The 18,390-nt window shown below is 36.2% G+C and overlaps 1 pseudogene; it reads left to right on the top strand.

The window, feature by feature from the left end:
- Positions 1-14,474: 14,474 nt before the first annotated feature.
- On the top strand, positions 14,475-15,607 carry LOC123850760 (large ribosomal subunit protein uL10-like; annotated as a pseudogene).
- The last annotated feature ends 2,783 nt before the right edge of the window (positions 15,608-18,390 follow it).

Raw genomic sequence — 18,390 nt, 5'->3', positions numbered from 1 at the left:
TGTTATCTGGCCTTTATATAAGAAAAAGTTTGTCAACTCATGAATAGAGGAAGAAACTCATCATGACTCATTCATTCAGTGAATAATTATAAGTGAGAGTCAACTAGGCTGCAGAAACTTTGCTAGGTGCCTTAATTGAGTTAATAGTGTAATATGAAAAAAGAGAAAGATAATCAATTGATAAGGATAAATCTATAAGCACTAAAATAAATCTATGTGGAAGTACAGAGCATTATACAAACAATTTACGATTTTAAAGCTAGGTATTTTTTACTTTTTTAATGCATTCTAATAATTTAGCCCTGCCAACTATGGAAACCTACTTTCTGATATTTATTTATGTTTAGTAAGCTGGCATTTTATTATTTATTTTTTTAAATTTATTTTTAAAGATTTATTTATTTATTTTAGAAGGGGGAGGAGCAGAGGGAGAGTGAGATAGAATCTCAAGCAGACTCCCTACTGAGCATGGAGCTCAATGCAGGGCTCCATCTCCTGACCCTGAGATCATAACCTGAGCCGAAATCAAGAGTTGGACACTCAACTGACTGAGCAACCCAGGCGCCCCATAAACTAGCATTTTAAATACTTAATTCAAAAATTTACTTTTCATATACCTTTTCATTTCTTCTAGATTATTCCACTGTTCAGAATTTTCAAAGAAATTTTAGTAGGGCAATGTTATTACATATATATTATCCACAGAATGATCTTTATGATCGTCCAGTTCAACTTCTTTTATCCAACATGCATGTTCCAGCAGGACACATACTGAGTGGTAAAACATTAATGGGAAAACAAAACAAAGCAAAACAAAATACAACACAACACTCAGGCAGCCAGAACCATCAAATCTACTCTGCTTACGAATGTGATATTAGATATTATTGCACAATGCACTTCATATCTGACCTCTGTCTTTACTCAAACCTATACATTTTCCCAAGTTATGTACTTCTTTTATTTTTTATACTTTATATTAAAATTAAAGAATTTATTACTTATATAACATTAGTATTTCTGCCTATGAACAGAATTTGAGTCTTTAAATTCTACTTAATACATGTCTTTCCATGTCTCTCATGAAAGGTATGCTCTCACAGAGCAACTCTAGAGACTTCAGAGACTGATTCCAAATATTACCCTGTTTGGCTGGAGTGACCTTCTTATGAGCCTCATGTTCTTCTTTTGCATCTTTAGAACAAAGTCTGGGTCCTCTTCCCCAGGCAACTAAGCTTATAATTGTGTAGCCATAAGATCTTAAGTCTGCTTTCATCTGACCTCTTACTCTATGTACATGAATTGAACATAAGAGAGGAAATCTTTGAACTCTCATTATTTTACCAATGGCAGATGAGGCATAATCTTAGTTTTATAAAAGGCAACATGCATATGCTGTCACAAACATTCAATAACTACATGTTAGGGTCTTTTTCACTGCTATCTTGGAAATTTAATAGAAAAAAAATAAAATGTACTTAATGTAAATGGTTCTTTAAGGCATGAAACCCACTTATATTTTAAAATCATATTATTTCTCATGTTTGCAGTTGAATGAAAATTTTTGTAAGTTCTGAGGTGATTGTCAGATGAATATGATGAACTCAATTATTTGACTTTAGAAAGTGTGGCAAAACTATAACAAAAAAATTATTTTCTTTTCCAAAGATTTTATTTATTTATTTGAGAGAGAGAGAGAGCACACAAGAGCAGGGGGAGGGGCAGAGGGAGAAGTAGACTCCCCACTGAGCGGGGAGCCTGATGCAGTGCTTGATCCCATGGCTACAGGATCATGACCTAAGCCGAAGGCAGATGCTTAACTGACTGAGCCACCCAAGTGGCCCAAGAAAAAAATCCTTAGAAAATTAAATATGTGCAAGACAGATAGATAGATCAAAAAAAATTGTATTGCTTGAGAGTGTTGAATTTTCTAGGATGAATTATGAGTAGGAAGTTTACCTTTTGGGGGTCACAAATCTTATAACAAATTAGTATCTTAAACTTACTCCCCTTGTAGAAATAAAATAGTGTTTAGGAAGTATTTGGGAGCTTGGGCCTTGCTAAAAATGTTTTAAAGGTTAAAACCCAGCAATATGCTCTCCTTTCTGCCCATCTTTAATCTACCTTGGCATAGTTCTAATTGGCAGACTAGTTTTACAGCTGCTTTTTGAAACAACCTATAACTGGGCATCCGGGGGCCTCCTCACCCCCAGCTGGGTTATAACAGAAAAGTTAAAATACTGAACTCTATAAAAATCAGAGTTGACATTCCTTAACTTTTTTCTTTAATAGTATAAATCCTGCAGTATATTGGAATCACACTTGTACCTATGCTTACTTATTATTTTGATATTTCTTTATATTTTTAATGTAACATTTTGGTCCTTTAATTTTATGTTAAAAATCCTATATTTTCAAGTTTTCTAGATCTAAAATTCTCTATACTTTGCAAAATTTCAATGTTTTTGCTCACTAATACATTTCATTGCTTAATAATCAAGAATATTTTATTAATAGTGTTCTTTTGTAAATCAAAACCTCAGAGAAGAGTTCCTAAAACTTGCCTGGTAACTATTTGACTTATTTAATTATCTTCTGAGGAACAAGTATGTGTCAAATATAAAGTACATGATGTATCTGACAGTATAATAGCCACATCTATTGAAATGGGTCATGAAAAACCAGATCATATAACGAACATATATGTCCTTGTGGTTTCCATATTTCTAACATTTTGTGCAGACTCTTCAGAGGAATCTCAGCGGATGGCCTATCCAACCATGATATTAGAAGACCATAAAGGGGCTAATTTTACTCCTTGGAAAAGACACTTCTCTCCTTAGCTCACAAAACCAAATCACTGTAATGACCTCACATGATCAGTAATTGTAGTTTGGATGTGGCCTCAGGTAGAATATGTTTCTCTGAGTGTAAAAAAATGTGACCTTGGTTGGTTTCTTTTAGGAGGTAGGATTAAAAAGTATGTATCTTAAAAGGAATTTGTGATTATAATAGATTTAAGAATATCATGGTTCATATGCTGTAATATGTTACTTCACACACTTACAGTACCAATTAGACTGATTAGAACGGTGATACTAACCTTAGCTATGAATCGGAATCTACAAGGTAGATTTTAATAAATATCCATGGCTGAAGCTCTGCTGAGACCAATTCATCCAGAATCTCTGGAGGCTAGAACTTGGGCATCAATATTCTTTTTTTTTTTTTAAAGATTTCATTTATTTATTTATAGAACAGAGAGAGACACAGCGAGAGAGGGAACACAAGCAGGGGGAGCAGGAGAGGGAGAAGCAGGCTTCCCGCGGAGCAGGGAGCCTGATGCGGGGCTCGATCCCAGGACCCTGGGATCATGACCTGAGCCGAAGGCAGACGCTTAACGCCTGAGCCACCCAGGCGCCCCAGGGAATCAATATTCTTAAAAGTCCCCTAGTGATTCTCATCAGTACTCAGACTCAAAACCACAGCATTAGAGGCCATGCATGGTGCTCACGTTTCTGGGGTTCTCGACTGTAGTTGTATATTAGAAATGCCTAGGAAACTTTTGTTGTTCTTGCTATTTAGTACTAATCCAGGAGTTCTGCTTCCACCAAAGATACATAAATTTGTTAAAACCCTAGCTCCCAACATAACAACAAGAAAAACCAAAAGGACTACAAAAAATAAAACTTTCTGAAACCCAGATTACTGAGGTCATAAGGCCACAACACAGATGGAAACCCAAGAACCTCTATACCATGATCCAGTGGAAATGGTTTGCAAACACTGGCTAACTTACTGCAGAGGAAAAGACACAGAATGCCCTCCAAGCAAGTAAGAAGAACTGACCTCCCAATTTTAATGAACTTCTGAAGGTTGCCTGTGAGCCACAATGAGAGTATAGAATCACTGGGAGCCGTAGACACAGGGGAGTTTACACCTGCTAGGGGCTCTTCTCCATGAACCTCTACTCAGTTCTCATGAATAAGATTGGGAACAGAATGGGAGACTGGAGAGAGCCTCATTTGGTGGGGTAACCTGGAGGAGGAGACCACCATTATGACAGGAAGGGTACAGAGCTCCACCAAGAGCCTTCTCTTCTGCTGTACAAAAGTTCTATGCTGCCACACATAAGTACCATTGTGACCTAGTGAAAAGCAAAAGAAAAAATAACCCTATCATTGGAAGTGGGGCAATTTGGGTCCAGAAATCACACCAATACCATGGTCAGTCTCCTAACTTTGGAGGAAAGCAGGACATTCTCCTCCCTCAAAAGAACCAAAGAAATAAGACAGTGTTTGTCTGCTACCTGGAGGAAACATGGCAAAGGAAAGCACCACTTCAAAGACAAAGGCAGAGAGTACCTGCCTAACAATGAACCTGATTATGAAAACAGATCTGTCCTTGTTCCTCTGTGTCTCCCCACAAAACCATGCTAGCAATTACCAAGTAACAAGCAATAACAATCTACTGCTGGAAGAGGGTAAATAGTATGCAGACAGATCCAAGCAGAATAAATACTGAAAACAAAACAAAAATAAAACACTACTAGACACACTATATTCAAACTGCTTAAAACCAAAGATAAAGAGTTAATCTTATAGGCAGTCATTAAAAATAAAAAAAGAAAGAAATATATACTGATTGAAAATCAATGGCAAGAATTAGAGCAGACTTCTGATCAGAAACTATGCAAACCAGAAGGCAAACACTGACATCGTTAATGTAATGACACAAACAAAAAGTCAAACCAGGATATTCTATCTAGACAAATACATTTTTAAATTAAAATAAATATTTTTAGACAAACCAGTCCTAAGAAAATTCATTACCAGCATATCTGCACTATAAAAAAAGTTAAAAAAATTCTTCAGACAGAAGGAATGTAATATCAGAGAGAAATCTGAAATAAAGAGCTCCAGAAATGGTCTCAATAATGATGGAGAAGATATTTTTATTCTTATTTTGAATTACCCTAAATATGATTGCCCAAGCAAAACATTTTTTTTAAGTTTTTATTTAAATTCTAGTTAGTTAACATATAGTGTAATATTGGTTTCAGGAATAGAATTTAGTGATTCATCACTTACATATCCAAGCAATATTAATGGCAATGCGTTGTAGATTTATTGCACATGTAAAAATAAAACACATGACAACAATAATACTATAGAGAAGAGAAAGGAAATGTAAATATACTGCTGTGTATACTTGTGTATATGAAATTGTATAATATTATTTGAATGTGGACTGTGATAAATAAATAAGAAGCCAATATTAAAATGGAAGAATAAAATATATACCCAATAATTCTAAAAGCAGGCAGTAAAGGAAGAAAATTAGAATAGAGAACATATGGAACAAACAGAAAACTATTAGCGATCTGCTAGATTTTTTTTTATCTGCTAGATTTTAAACCAACCATATCAATAGTTTGAAATGCAAATGGTCTAAACATAGTAATTAAGAAAGAGATTATCAGAAAAAAGCAAGATCCAACTATATGCTGCCCACAGAAAAACAACTTTAAATATAAAATAATAGATTAAAGGTAAAAGAATGGGAAATAAAAGAAAAAAAAGAAAGGGAAAAAAGTGAAGGGGATTAAGAAGTAAAATCTTCAGTTATAAAATAAATAAGTCATGGGATGTAATGTATGGCATAGGAAATATGATCAATAATATTGTAATAATTTTGTATGATGACAGATGGTAACTAGACTTATTGTGGGAATCATTTCATAATGTATGAAAATATCATATCACTACAATGTACACTTATGGGATATTGTAAGTCAATTATAAATTAATAAAAAACTGAGTATCAAAAGCAAAAAAAGAATATACTTCACAAATATTAATCTAAATGAAAGCTTGAGTAGCTATATTAATAATATAGGCATATCATCAGGGATAATAAAGGTTATTCCAGAATGGTAAAGAGGTCAATCTATCCAGAAGATATAATAATCTTAAACATTTTTGCACCTACTAACAGAACTTCAGAATTCATAGAGCAAACACTAATAAAACTGAAAGCAGATAAAAATAATCCACAAGTTTGGTTGGAGACTTCAATTCTCTCTGTTATATATAAATACAAATATATGATATATATAGTTTTACATATATGTGATAGTTATTTTTATGTGTCAGCTTGACTGGGCTAAGGGATGCCCATATGGCTGGTAAAATATTATTTCTTATTTCTGGGTGTTTCTGTGAGCATCTGTCCTGTAAAGATTAGTATTTGAATTAGTAGACTAAGTAAACAAGTTTGTCTTCACTAATATAGGTGGGCAGCATCCAATCTGTTAAAGGCCTAAACAAAAAAGCAAAAGAAGGGTGAATTTGCGCTCTCTGCTTGAGCTGAGACATTTATTTTCCTTTGCCCTTGGCTATAAGCACTCCTGGTTCACAGGATTTCATATTCAGATCGAGACTTACACCATTGGCCCCTGATTTACCATACAAGCAAAAGTTTATTTGGGGGCTCTCTATCCTATTCATTGGTCTATAATATGTCTATATTTGTACCAGTACCACACTGTTTTGATCACTGTAGCTATATAATAAGTTTGGAAATCTGGGAGTGTGTCACCTCTAAATCTGTTCTTTTTTAAGATTATTTTGGCTATCAGGGTCCTCTGAAATACCATATGAATTTTAGGAGGGATTATCCTGTTTCTGTGAAAAAAACTCATTGGGATTTCAATGGAGATTGCACTGAACTGGCAGATTACTTTGGACAGTACTGACATCAACAATATTAAGTGACAATGAGTTTTTGGATATGACAACAGAAACACAGGCAATAAAAGCAAATATAGGTAATTTGGGCTACATGAAAATCAAATACTTGGTACACCAGAGGACAATCAGCAAAGTAAAAAGGCGATTAATCTAGGGAGTAAGAGAACATATTTGCAAATCACCTATCTGATAAGAGATTAATTTCCAGAATATAAAAGAATTACAACTCAAGGACAAAAAAGAAATCTGATTAAAAATAGGCAAAGGACTTGAATAGATATTTCTCTGAAGAAGAAATACAAAGGGCCAATAAGCACATGAAAAGATGCTCAGCATCCCTAATCATTAGGAAAACACAAATCAAAACCACAATGAGATACCACCTCATACCCATTAGGATGGCTACAACCCAAACAAAAGCAAAAAGAGAAAGTAGAAGTGTTGGTGAGGATATGGAGAAATTGGAACCCTTGTGCACTGTTTATGAGAATATAAAATGATGCAGCTACTGTGGAAAACAATATGATGGTTCCTTAAAAAATTAAAAATTGAATTATCATATGATCTAACAAGACCCACTTCTGGGTATACACTCCAAATATTTGAAAGCAAGGTCTTAAAAATATAGTTCCACACCCATGTTTATAGCAGCATTATTCACAAAAACCAAAAGTTGAAAGCAATCCAATTGTCTATCAACGGATGAAAGGATAAAAAATATGGTATATACATACATTGGAATATATTCAGCTTTTAAAAAGGAAGGAAATTCTGACACATGCTACAACATGGATGAATCTTAAGGACATTTTGTTAGGTGAAATAAGCCAGTCACAGTAAGACAAACAGATTCATTTATGTGAGGTAGTTAGAATAGTAAAATTCAAAAAATAGAAAATAGAATTGTGGTTGCCGTACTCTATTGGTTAGGGGGGAAAAGGAGCTGTTATTCAGTGGGTATAGAGTTACAGTTTTGTAAGATGAAAAGTGTTCTAGAGATTGGTTGTGCAACAACATGAACGTACTTAACCCTACTGACATATAGGCTTAAAATTAGTTAAATGGTACTTTTTATGTATATTTTACTACAATTAAAATCTTATTTAGGGAGCCTGCGTGGCTCAGTTGGTTAAGTGACTGCCTTCGGCTCAGGTCATGATCCTGGAGTCCCTGGATCGAGTCCCACATCGGGCTCCCTGCTCGGCGGGGAGTCTGCTTCTCCCTCTGACCCTCCCCCCTCTCATGTGCTCTCTCTCATTCTCTCTCTCTCTCAAATAAATAAATAAAATCTTTAAAAAAAATCTTATTTAAAAAAAGTACCAATTGTTATATCCTTTGAAATAAAGTATTTATATCTCTTTTCAATTTTAATTGTACTTTAATGTTATCACCAATAACAGACACTTCTATGCTTTAAAACAAATTTGCAGGACCAAAATGGGAACAAATATATGAGGAGATTGTTAGATACCTAAAAATAGAGACTATGGCAAACAGTTTCTGAAACGACTCCAGTCATGCCCTCCATCGTGATATTCATGCCTTCCTGTCATCCCCTCTCCTTGAATGTGGGCTGGACCCAGAGGCTCATAATAACAGCCTATGGAGAAAGTGATAGGATGGCATTTGTAAGATTAGGTGACAAAATTCTGTAACTTTCCTCCTATTTTCTCTTACAGACCCTCTCTCACAAACTCTCTCTCTGCTTCTTCTCACTTCCTCACTCTGATGAAGCAAGTTGCAATGTTTTTAATTGTTCTATGAAGAGGCCCACAGGCAAAGAATTGTGGGCCAGTAATGAGCAAAGAATTCAAGTTCTCAGCCTAAAGTCCACAAAGAAATAAATCCTGTCAGTATCTACATGAATACCCTTGGAGATGAATCCTTTTCTCAGTAAAGCCTTGATATCCTACCTTGACTGAACTCTTGAGAGCTCCCAAGACCTAAAGGACCCAGCCAAGCCAATCCAGATTCCTGACCCACCTAAATTGCAAAATTATAGTTTTTTAAGCCACTAAATTCGAGGATGTCTTGCTACATCAAAATAGGAAATTACTATATAGCAAATGCCATTGAGTGAGACAAAAAAAAAAGGGGGGGATGCCAAGGGATTATGAGACATTTCGAAGAAAGCAACAATCTCCAAGGGTAAGGAGACAGGCAGAAATAATCCCTAAAAGGTGGAACTCAGCATGTTCCTAAAGTTAGAAATTACTGATGTTCAGAAACATATTTTGGGGAGGAAAACAAAAAACCAACTATATTTATTTTAAACACATTTTTGTCATAGCTTCTAGCATCACCATGGACCAGTCTACACTATTTCTTCCTCGGAGGAAACTAGCTCTCAATTTAGCTGATGAGATTATTTTTAAATCTACATAAGATATGTGTATTTGGGGATTTGAAGCTGTGGAATGAGAAGGAATGGAAAAATCAAAGCAGCTTTCTCAATCATTAGTAGAGATATCTGTTTATAGTTTCTGAATGAACACTTGGGCTGTGAAGCAACATTTGGACTACATGAATACTATCCCTGGAATCTCACAAGAGAAAATCCAGTCCTTAACTAATTCCCAGAAATATACAGCGGTCAACCACAAAACATGATCAGCCAGTTCCATTAATCTTAAATGCCCCTAAATTCTCTGTAAATCCTTAGCTGAATTATTTATCTTCTTTGGGTTTTGCCAATGCCTGGTTTGACCTGCTAACTTTAGTGATGAGTAGGCAAAGCTTCCTTCAGTTTGAAGTGTGTGTGATTTTAGACACAAACATTTTCAAATGACAAAATAAATTATTTCATTAGATTCAGTGGCTGATCAACAGTTTATATTCTTCTACAACTGAATTGCTTAGCAATTACAAGACATGTCCATCTAAATGCGCTTTCTAATCTCTGCTTCCCCATAAATTGGGAATTAGGCAAGGTGCTTCACTAGCTCCACAGCATCACAGAAGGACTCAGAAGGTACAAGTCCAAATCTAGCTCCATTTCTCACATAAACATATACTGCAAAGGTAAATAAGTAAAACACTTTATAAATGGACAACATTGTGAGCCTGTGTTATTCAAATTGCTACATGTGACTAATAACATTAAAATTAAAATTAAATTAGGGGCATCTGGGTGGCATGGTCAGTTAAAAGTCCAACTCTTGGTGTTGGCTCAGGTTGTGATCTTAGGGTTGTGAGATCAAGCCCTGTGTCAGGCTCTGCACTCAGCACAGAGTCCGCTTGAGATCTCTCTCCTCTGCCCCCCTCCCCCTGTGCTCTCTTTCTCTCTCTCTCTCAAATAAATAAATAAATCTTTAAAAATTAAATATTTCACTCCTCAGTAACACTAAACATTTTAAGTGTTCAATAGCCATATGAGTCTAGTAGCTACTGAATTGGCTTGCACAAGTATAGACATTTCCATCATCACAGAAAGCTGTATTGTACAAAGCTTCCTTAAAAACATCACCCTTTTTCATTTTCTGACTTTAAAAATGAAGATCAAAATCCCTGCCTGCCTTACAATATAGATATGATGACCAAGTGTGATAATTTTTATAAAAGTTATTTACGTATACACAACATATTATTATCATTGTTTCCATTGCTTTGAGTTCTTTTTTATCAATAAAAATATGACACTTCTGGATGAATTGACAGGACTATTCTCAGAGGCAAAAATGCCAGTTTATACAGAAGTACTAGCAAAACATGATGTTTTATACTTATATTCATAAATTACTATTTTAAAAGTGTTTTTCCCAAGTTTTCATTTAAATTCCAGTTAGTTAACACACAGTATAATATTAGTTTCAGGAGCAATTCATTACTTCCATACAAAACTAGTGCTCATCACAATGAGTGCCCTCCTTAATCCCTATCACCTGTTTAGCCCATCCTTCCACCTACTTTCCTTCTGGTAATCATCAGTTTGTTCTCTATAGTTAAAAGTCTGTTTCTTGGTTTGTCTCTGTCTCTCTTTTTCCCCCCTTTGCTTGTTTGTTTTGTTCCTTAAATTCCACATGAGTGAAATCATATGGTATTTGTCTTTCTCTCTGACTGACTTATTTCACTTAGCATAATACTCCCTAGCTCCACCCACATCATTGCAAATGGCAAGATTTTATTCTTTTTTATGGCTGAGTAATATTCCAAAAACAAATAATCCAGTTAAAAATGGGGAGAAGACATGAATAGACATTTTTCCAGAGAAGAAATACAGATGGCTAACAGACACATCACTCATCATCAGGGAAATACAAATGAAAACCACAATGAGAGATCACCTCACGCTTTTCAGAATGGCTAAAATTAACAACACAGGAAACAACAGGTGTTGGCAAGGATGCAGAGAAAGGGGAACCCTGTTACTCAGTATGGAGGTTCCTCAAAAAGTTAAAATATCCAGCAACTGCACTACTAGGTATTGACCCAAAGATACAAAAATACTCATTCAAAGGGATACATGTACCTCAATGTTTACAGCAACATTATTGAAAATAGCCAAATTATGGAAAGAGCCCAAGCGTCCATTGACTGATGAATGGATAAAGAAGATGCAGTATATACACACAATGGAATATTACTCAGACATCAAAGTATTTTTAAAATTACTTTTTCACCATTTTAATCAATGCAATTTTTACTGCATTTTCTAAATAAACAACCTTCTAATAGGGTGAGATTTTTAAAAATGATACTGATTGGTGTGCACATAACATTTTGATTAAAGGAAGTGTAGAAGTGTGTCAAATATTGTTTTTAATGATATAATAATCACTTGAAAATACATTTCAAATTAATAAATCATTTTAATGAATTATTATGGTATACGAAATTAAAACAAAATACAACTTAATGAGTGGGAAATATACAATGTACAAAATTGAGTACCTGCAACTTTTATTCACTTGAAATTTGATGTAGGTGAGTTGAATGATCACAAAATCACATCAGTATATGACCTGTTGAAACACTTCCTCTTTCTTTTTGTTTAGAAACCTGAAAAACCTTTCTTCTGTTTTCTAGTTTCTAGCAATGGTATCTTTTAGGCAGGTATTTTAAGAATAATAAGTCTACTTGTTCTTCATATATAGCACTCAGGATAGAATTACTTTGCAGAATCCATTACTGTTTTGAAGACACTGTGCCTAATAAATCTAAGCAGGCTTTGAGCTTTCATAACTTAGGTGCTCACCACATCTCCCGGTGCTCTTGTTACTCTGCCAACATTTTGTGATGGTTAAGAAGTTAAAAAATTTTGAACAACACAAAAGTGTCAGAATAAGGTATTCTTCCAATAATATATGCATGGGTAATACTAAACAAAAACTATTAGGTTTACATCTGTAATTAAGAATGTTACCCACAATGCTTAGGTGGCTCAGTTGGTTAAGTGTCCAAATCCTGATTTTGGCTCAAGTCATGATCTCAGGGTCTTGAGATTGAGCCCCACATTGGGCTCTGCACTGGGTATGGAGCCTGCTTAAGATTCTCTCTCTCCCTCTCCTCTCCCTCTAACCCTCCCCTGTGCTCTCAAAAAAAAAAAAAAAAAAAAAAATTGTTGCTAACAAAAATTGAGATTAATTAATATTTTGAAATTGTGCTTTGGGGGCACCTGGGTGGCTCAGTCAGTTAAGCATCTGCCTTCAGCTCAGGTCATGATCCCGGGGTCCTGAGATCGAGCCCTGCGTCGGGCTCCCTGCTCAGCAGGGAGCCTTCTTCTCCCTCTCCCTCTGCCTGCCGCTCTGCCTACTTGTGCTCCCTATCTCTTGTTAAATAAATAAATAAAATCTTAAAAAAAAAAAAAAGAAATTGTGCTTTTACATTTAGTACTTCCTATAAAAGCAGTTGGTCATTTTAATATGATAGTTTTTATATTAATTATAAATTAACACACTTTATAATTTATATCAATCATTAATATACTTTATAATTTATATCAATAATTGAATGGCTACACTGATATATGCATTTTATTAGTAAAAACTCACGTCTAGAGCTTGCTGTGTGCAAGGCATTGTTTGGAGAACTTCACCTCCATTTATTCATTTAATCCTTAATAAGATATTCTGAGATCACATACTAGAATTTACATTTTACAGATGAAAAAACTGAGGCAAAGAGAAGTTATATAATACACAATGCTGCACAACTACTTGTAGAGACAATATTTGACTTGTAACTGTTTGGCTCTACTGTCTGCATTCATCCCCTGGACTCTTTCACTGCTAACGGCTGTATGGATACATGGTATCTTGTTGGCAGAGCCCTCACTTAAAGTGCCAGGAAGAGCTTGTCTCTCTGAAGGTGATATTTGGGTACATGGTAATTGTTAGAATATAAGAATTTCTGAGATTAAATTTTCCACCAGCCTGGAAGAATGGGGACTTAGGGGCATAATTAAGTTAATTTAAAACAAAATTTTTAAAAATGTCAATAGTCCCACACACTTTGTGACAGATAATAATATGCAAGAAACTTTGAGGCTTTTAGGCAAGATATACTACAGAAACAAGTAGACAAGGTGATAAGCCAATGACCCACCATTCACCAATTCAAGACAACTATTGCCCTCAAGTATGTGAAGCAGATTCCAATAGATATGCACTCTTATTTTAGAATCTCTGGGATCAGGGATGAGAAGTCGCTGGAAAAGATGGGAGGTATAAATCTTGATTCAACTATGGCCTTGGGGAAGGTCACCCTAGAGGGTCTCTGAACTGGAAAAGAAAATTAGAGTGAATATAAACAGTTTGCTTCTTTTTGGGTATAACTGATTAAAACCAAAACAAACCCAATCTCTGAGATGATTCTGAAATTTCGATGAAGCACAAGTGCAGTAAGTTAGCAAGAAAAAAAATATATACATATATGCATATACATATACACACAATAAACACACACACACACATATTGATGGCAGAGTTTTCTTCTGCATCAGAGAGCTATAAGATGATTGAATCAACACAATTTGGGGAAGAGGGACACACACACATACACACACATTTATTTATCCTTCAATCTATAATACATAGGTTGTGGCACCAAAAGTACATCACCAGAAATACAAGAATTTCAAAATGCAATGTAACCTAAAAAAACCAAAACAACAGCAACCAAAAACCCAAACTGTTAAAGATGTAATCCAGATGACTTAGAAATTAATCACTTAAAACCTTGGTAGCAAAATTAAAAGGAATAAGAAAAGACTTCTCTTTCCTAAAAAATAAAGAAGTAATCCTCTACTCTTTCCACTAATTACATTAAAAAAAAAAATACTGGAGAGAAGAAGGCAGACTGGCAGGGGACGTTGGCATCCAGGAAATAACAGTGCCGAGTCTGTGGGTTTTCTTTTATCTTTATATATTGCAGACTTGGTGTTACAAAAGCCAGTAACTTGTAAATGTCAATGGGCACAGACAATAAAAGCCCTAACAAAAGTTTGCTCCTGTTTGGTTTTAAAAGGATCATAAAAGGGACAGTCTAGCACGATTTAAAACAACAAACAAACAAAAGCTTTTAGAAAACAGCTACTTTACTCTAACCAAACAGCACAGAAAAAATTGTGGCCCCACCTCTACTCACACCAGCAAATGCCTAGGATGTAACCTAGACTTCCACTCTCCACTAGTTATAAAAATTTGCCCTTCCTCTCTCCAGGCATCCTCAAGAAAGTGACATTGTCTTTAAACCCTGCATGGCAATCCCTAATGCACCACCATGATGCCCAGGGAAGACAGGGTGACCCAGAAGTCCAAATACTTCCTTGAGATCATCCAACTTTATTAATTAATTATTTATTTACATTTCTTTTTTTGAGATTAAGAGCACAGGGAGAGTGACAGGGAGAAGCAGACTCCCCACTGAGCAGGGAGCCTGATGCGGGGCTCAATCCCAGAACCCTGAGATCATGACCTAAGCCAAAGGCAGACGCTCAACGAACTGAGCCACCAAGATGCTCCGAGATCATCCAACTTTTAGATGAATAGCCAAAATGCTTCACTGTGGGAGCAGGCAACATGGATTCCAAGCAGATGCAGCAGATCCACATGTCCATGGGAAGGGTGTGGTACTGATGGGCAAGAACACCACGATACACAAGGTCATCTGAAGGCATCTGGAGAACAACCCTGCTCTGCAGAAACTATCGCCTCACATTAGGGGGAATGTGGGCTTTATGTTCACCAAGGAGGACCTCACTGAGATCAGGGACATACTGCTGGCCAATAAGGTGTCAGATGCTACCTGTGCTGGTGGAATAGCCCCACGTAGTCTCTGTGTCAGCCCAGAGAACTGGTCTGGGGCCTGAGAAGACCTTGTTCTTCCAGGATTTAGGCATCACCACTAGAATCTCCAGGGGAACCACTGAAATCCTGAGTGATGTGCAGATGTTTAACACTGGAGACAAAGTGGGAGCCAGCGAAGCTAACCATGCTGAACATCTCCCCCTTCTCCTTTGGGATGACCATCCAGTAGGTGTTTGACAATGGTAGCATCTACAACCCTGAAGTGCTTACATCACAAAGGAAACTCTGCATTCTCGCTTCATGGAAAGTGTCCGCAGTGTTGCCAGTGTACGTCTGCAGATAGGTTACCTGACCATTGCATCAGTGACCCATTCTACCATCAAAAGATACAAGCAGGTCCTGGCTTTGTCTGTGGTGACTGACTACACCTTCCCACTTGCTGAAAAGGTCAAGACCGTCTTGGCTGATCCATCTGCATTTGTGGCTACTGCCCCTGTGGCCACCATCACCACTGCTGCACCTGCTGCTGCTGCAGCCCCAGCCAAGGCTGAAGCAAAGGAAGAGTCACAGGAGTCAGACAAGGAGAGGGGATTTGGTCTCTTTCACTAATCACCGAAAAGCAACCGATTCAGCCAACTTTATTTGTGAAACAAGGAAATAAAGGCTTACTTCTCTTAAAAAAAAAAAAAATTGCCTAACCCTCCTGTCAATTACGATGGATCAGATAAGTCTGAGTGGTGAGCCAGGACTTTTATCCTTGCAGAATGAGTGGCAACTAGGCTGTCTTTCTTTTTCTCCTTTGACATAGGTGGAGACCATGTGGGGATCCGGTACTTCTATCTCCACCTGAAGGTAACAGAGTACCCCTCCTTATTCTTTTTTTTTTTTTTTTTTTTTAATTTCATAAGAGACAGAGAGAGAGAGAAGCACAGGGAGAAGCAGGCTCCCCGCTGAGCAGGGAGCCCGATGCGGGACTCGATCCCAGGACCCCGGGATCATGACCTGAGCCGAAGGCAGACGCTTAACCATCTGAGCCACCCAGGTGCCCCAGGGTACCTCCTTATTCTTGACTGAGGTGGTGTCAGTAGATAGTCAGGACTTTATCACTACTCAGTAGTAAAGAGAAGTTACCTCCTCTACAGTCAAAGGAGGCTGAGTAGGGAATCGGGACTTTCACTGTAGCTGGCAGTACCGAGCGGTACTCTCCCTTCCCCTGCCAGACTAGTGTCAAAGAAGGCTAGCCAAACCAAGACTTAAATGAGATCCACAATTTCATACATAGTCCCCCAAATATCTAGGACTTAATTCAAAGATCTCTTGACATGCAAAGAGCCAGGAAGATCTCAACTTAAATGAGAAAAGGTAATCAACAGATACCAACACTTAAGTGATACAAATGTTAGAAATATCTGACAAGAATTTTAAATCATTTATCATAAAAATGCCTCTATGAGCAATTATGAACATATGTGATGTATTTTTTAAAACAGAAATCCTTAGCAAAGAAATAGAAAATATAAATAAGAACCCTGGAGGGAGAACAGTAGAAATTATACAGTTTGAACAGAAAGAATATAATTTGGAAAATAATGCAAAAATAGAGATTCAGGAATCTGTGGGACTATCACAAAATATCTAGCATACATGTTATCAGAGTTCCAGGAGAAGGAGAAAAGGGCAGAGTTGGGGAAAGTATTCAAAGAAATAGAAGTTGAAAACTTCCCCAAATTAGACATACATTAAACTGAGCAAATCCCAAGCAAGATAGACCCAAAGAAATTCATGCCCAGACATAATAGTAAACTTTTGAAAATTAAAGGAAAATAAAAATTTTGAAAGCAAACAGAAACAACACCTTACCTATAGGAGAAAATTTTCTAATGATAGTGAATTCCTGATAAGAATTCATGGAGGCCAAAAGGAAGTAGCATTTTTTTTTTTTTTTTGTCAGAGAGAGAGAGAGAGAACAAGCAGAGGGAGCATCAGGCAGAGAGAGAAGCAGGATCCCCGCTGAGCAAGGAGCCCAATGAGCCCAATGCAGGACTAGATCCCAAGACTCTGGGATCGTGACCTGAGCCAAAGGCAGACGCTTAACCAACCGAGCCACCCAGGCACCCCAGAAGTAGTATGTTTTAAAGTGCTGAAATAAAAGAACTTCATTCCAGAATATACACCCAAGAATAAAAGACTTCAGAAATAGAGAGGAATTCAAGACAGTCTCAGATGATGGAAAATAAAATAAAATAAACAAAACAGAAACAAAAATGAATGAGAATTGTTGCCAGAAGATTTACCCTAAAATAATGGCTTAAGAAGGTTATCTAAACAGAAAAGAAATGATAAAGGAACAAATTTTGAAACATCAAAAAGGAAGAAAAAAAACAACAGAAAGCAAAATTATGGGCAAATACAATAGACTTCCCTTCTCCTATTAAGTTTTCTAAATTATACCTGATGTTTGAAGCAAAAATTATAAAACTGTCTACTTTAGCTCTCAGTGAATTTTTGAAGCAAAAATTACAAAACTGTCTACTTTAGCTCTCAGGAAATATTTAAGATAATTATAATTGAGGTAAGGTAGAATAATGTAAGGGTAGAAAAATTTTGCATACTTTACTCCAACTAGTCATATGTTGACACCAGTAGACTGTTATAAGTTATGTAGTCACAATATAAAACCTAAAGAAAATAATTAAAAATTCTAAACAAAAAGATACACTTACAGACATCACAGATAAATTAAAATGGAGTTCAAACAATGTTCAAGTAACCTACAGGAAAAGAAGAAAAAGAAAACACAGAACTGAAAAACAAATAGAACAATCGGAAAACAAAAAGTAAAACGACAGTCATAAGCTCTTACCACATCAGTAATTGCATTATATGTAATCTAATTACAACAATTAAAAAAATTAAGATCACAAGAGTATACTTAAAATTATGATGCAACTGTATGCTATTTACAAGAACCTCACTTAAAATACAGGTTTCCCTCACTATCTATAAGTAGAGTGCTCTTATGAAACCTTACATAAGCCACAACATGGCATAAAGTGAAGAAGCAATTATCATTAATTTATATGGAAAATTTTTCTAGCATTCCCAGATCCCAAAAATAACCTCTCTTAGGCTTTTCTGATTCCTGAGGACACATCTTGCTAATGGATGCACAAAATAAATCAAGGGAAAAAACAGATGCTCATAGACATAGTTCAAAGCTAGGGAGGCTTAATGCTGAGATGCTGAGCATCGTTCCTGGGGAAGGAACTTGGTGGAGCACCTCTTACTGCTACTGGTTGGTGCTACCTCTATAACAGCTCACTGCAAAAGAAACACTGAACGCTCTTTTTGCCTTTTTTCATTAAAGTGAAAATCCTCTTGGGATTTCTTTA

This window comes from Mirounga angustirostris, unplaced genomic scaffold, assembly GCF_029215605.1.
Source record: "Mirounga angustirostris isolate CCGP_5_RB_7025 unplaced genomic scaffold, mMirAng1.0.hap1 SCAF_10, whole genome shotgun sequence".
NCBI lineage: Eukaryota > Metazoa > Chordata > Mammalia > Carnivora > Phocidae > Mirounga > Mirounga angustirostris.
This window is presented reverse-complemented; position numbering and strand designations above follow the sequence as displayed.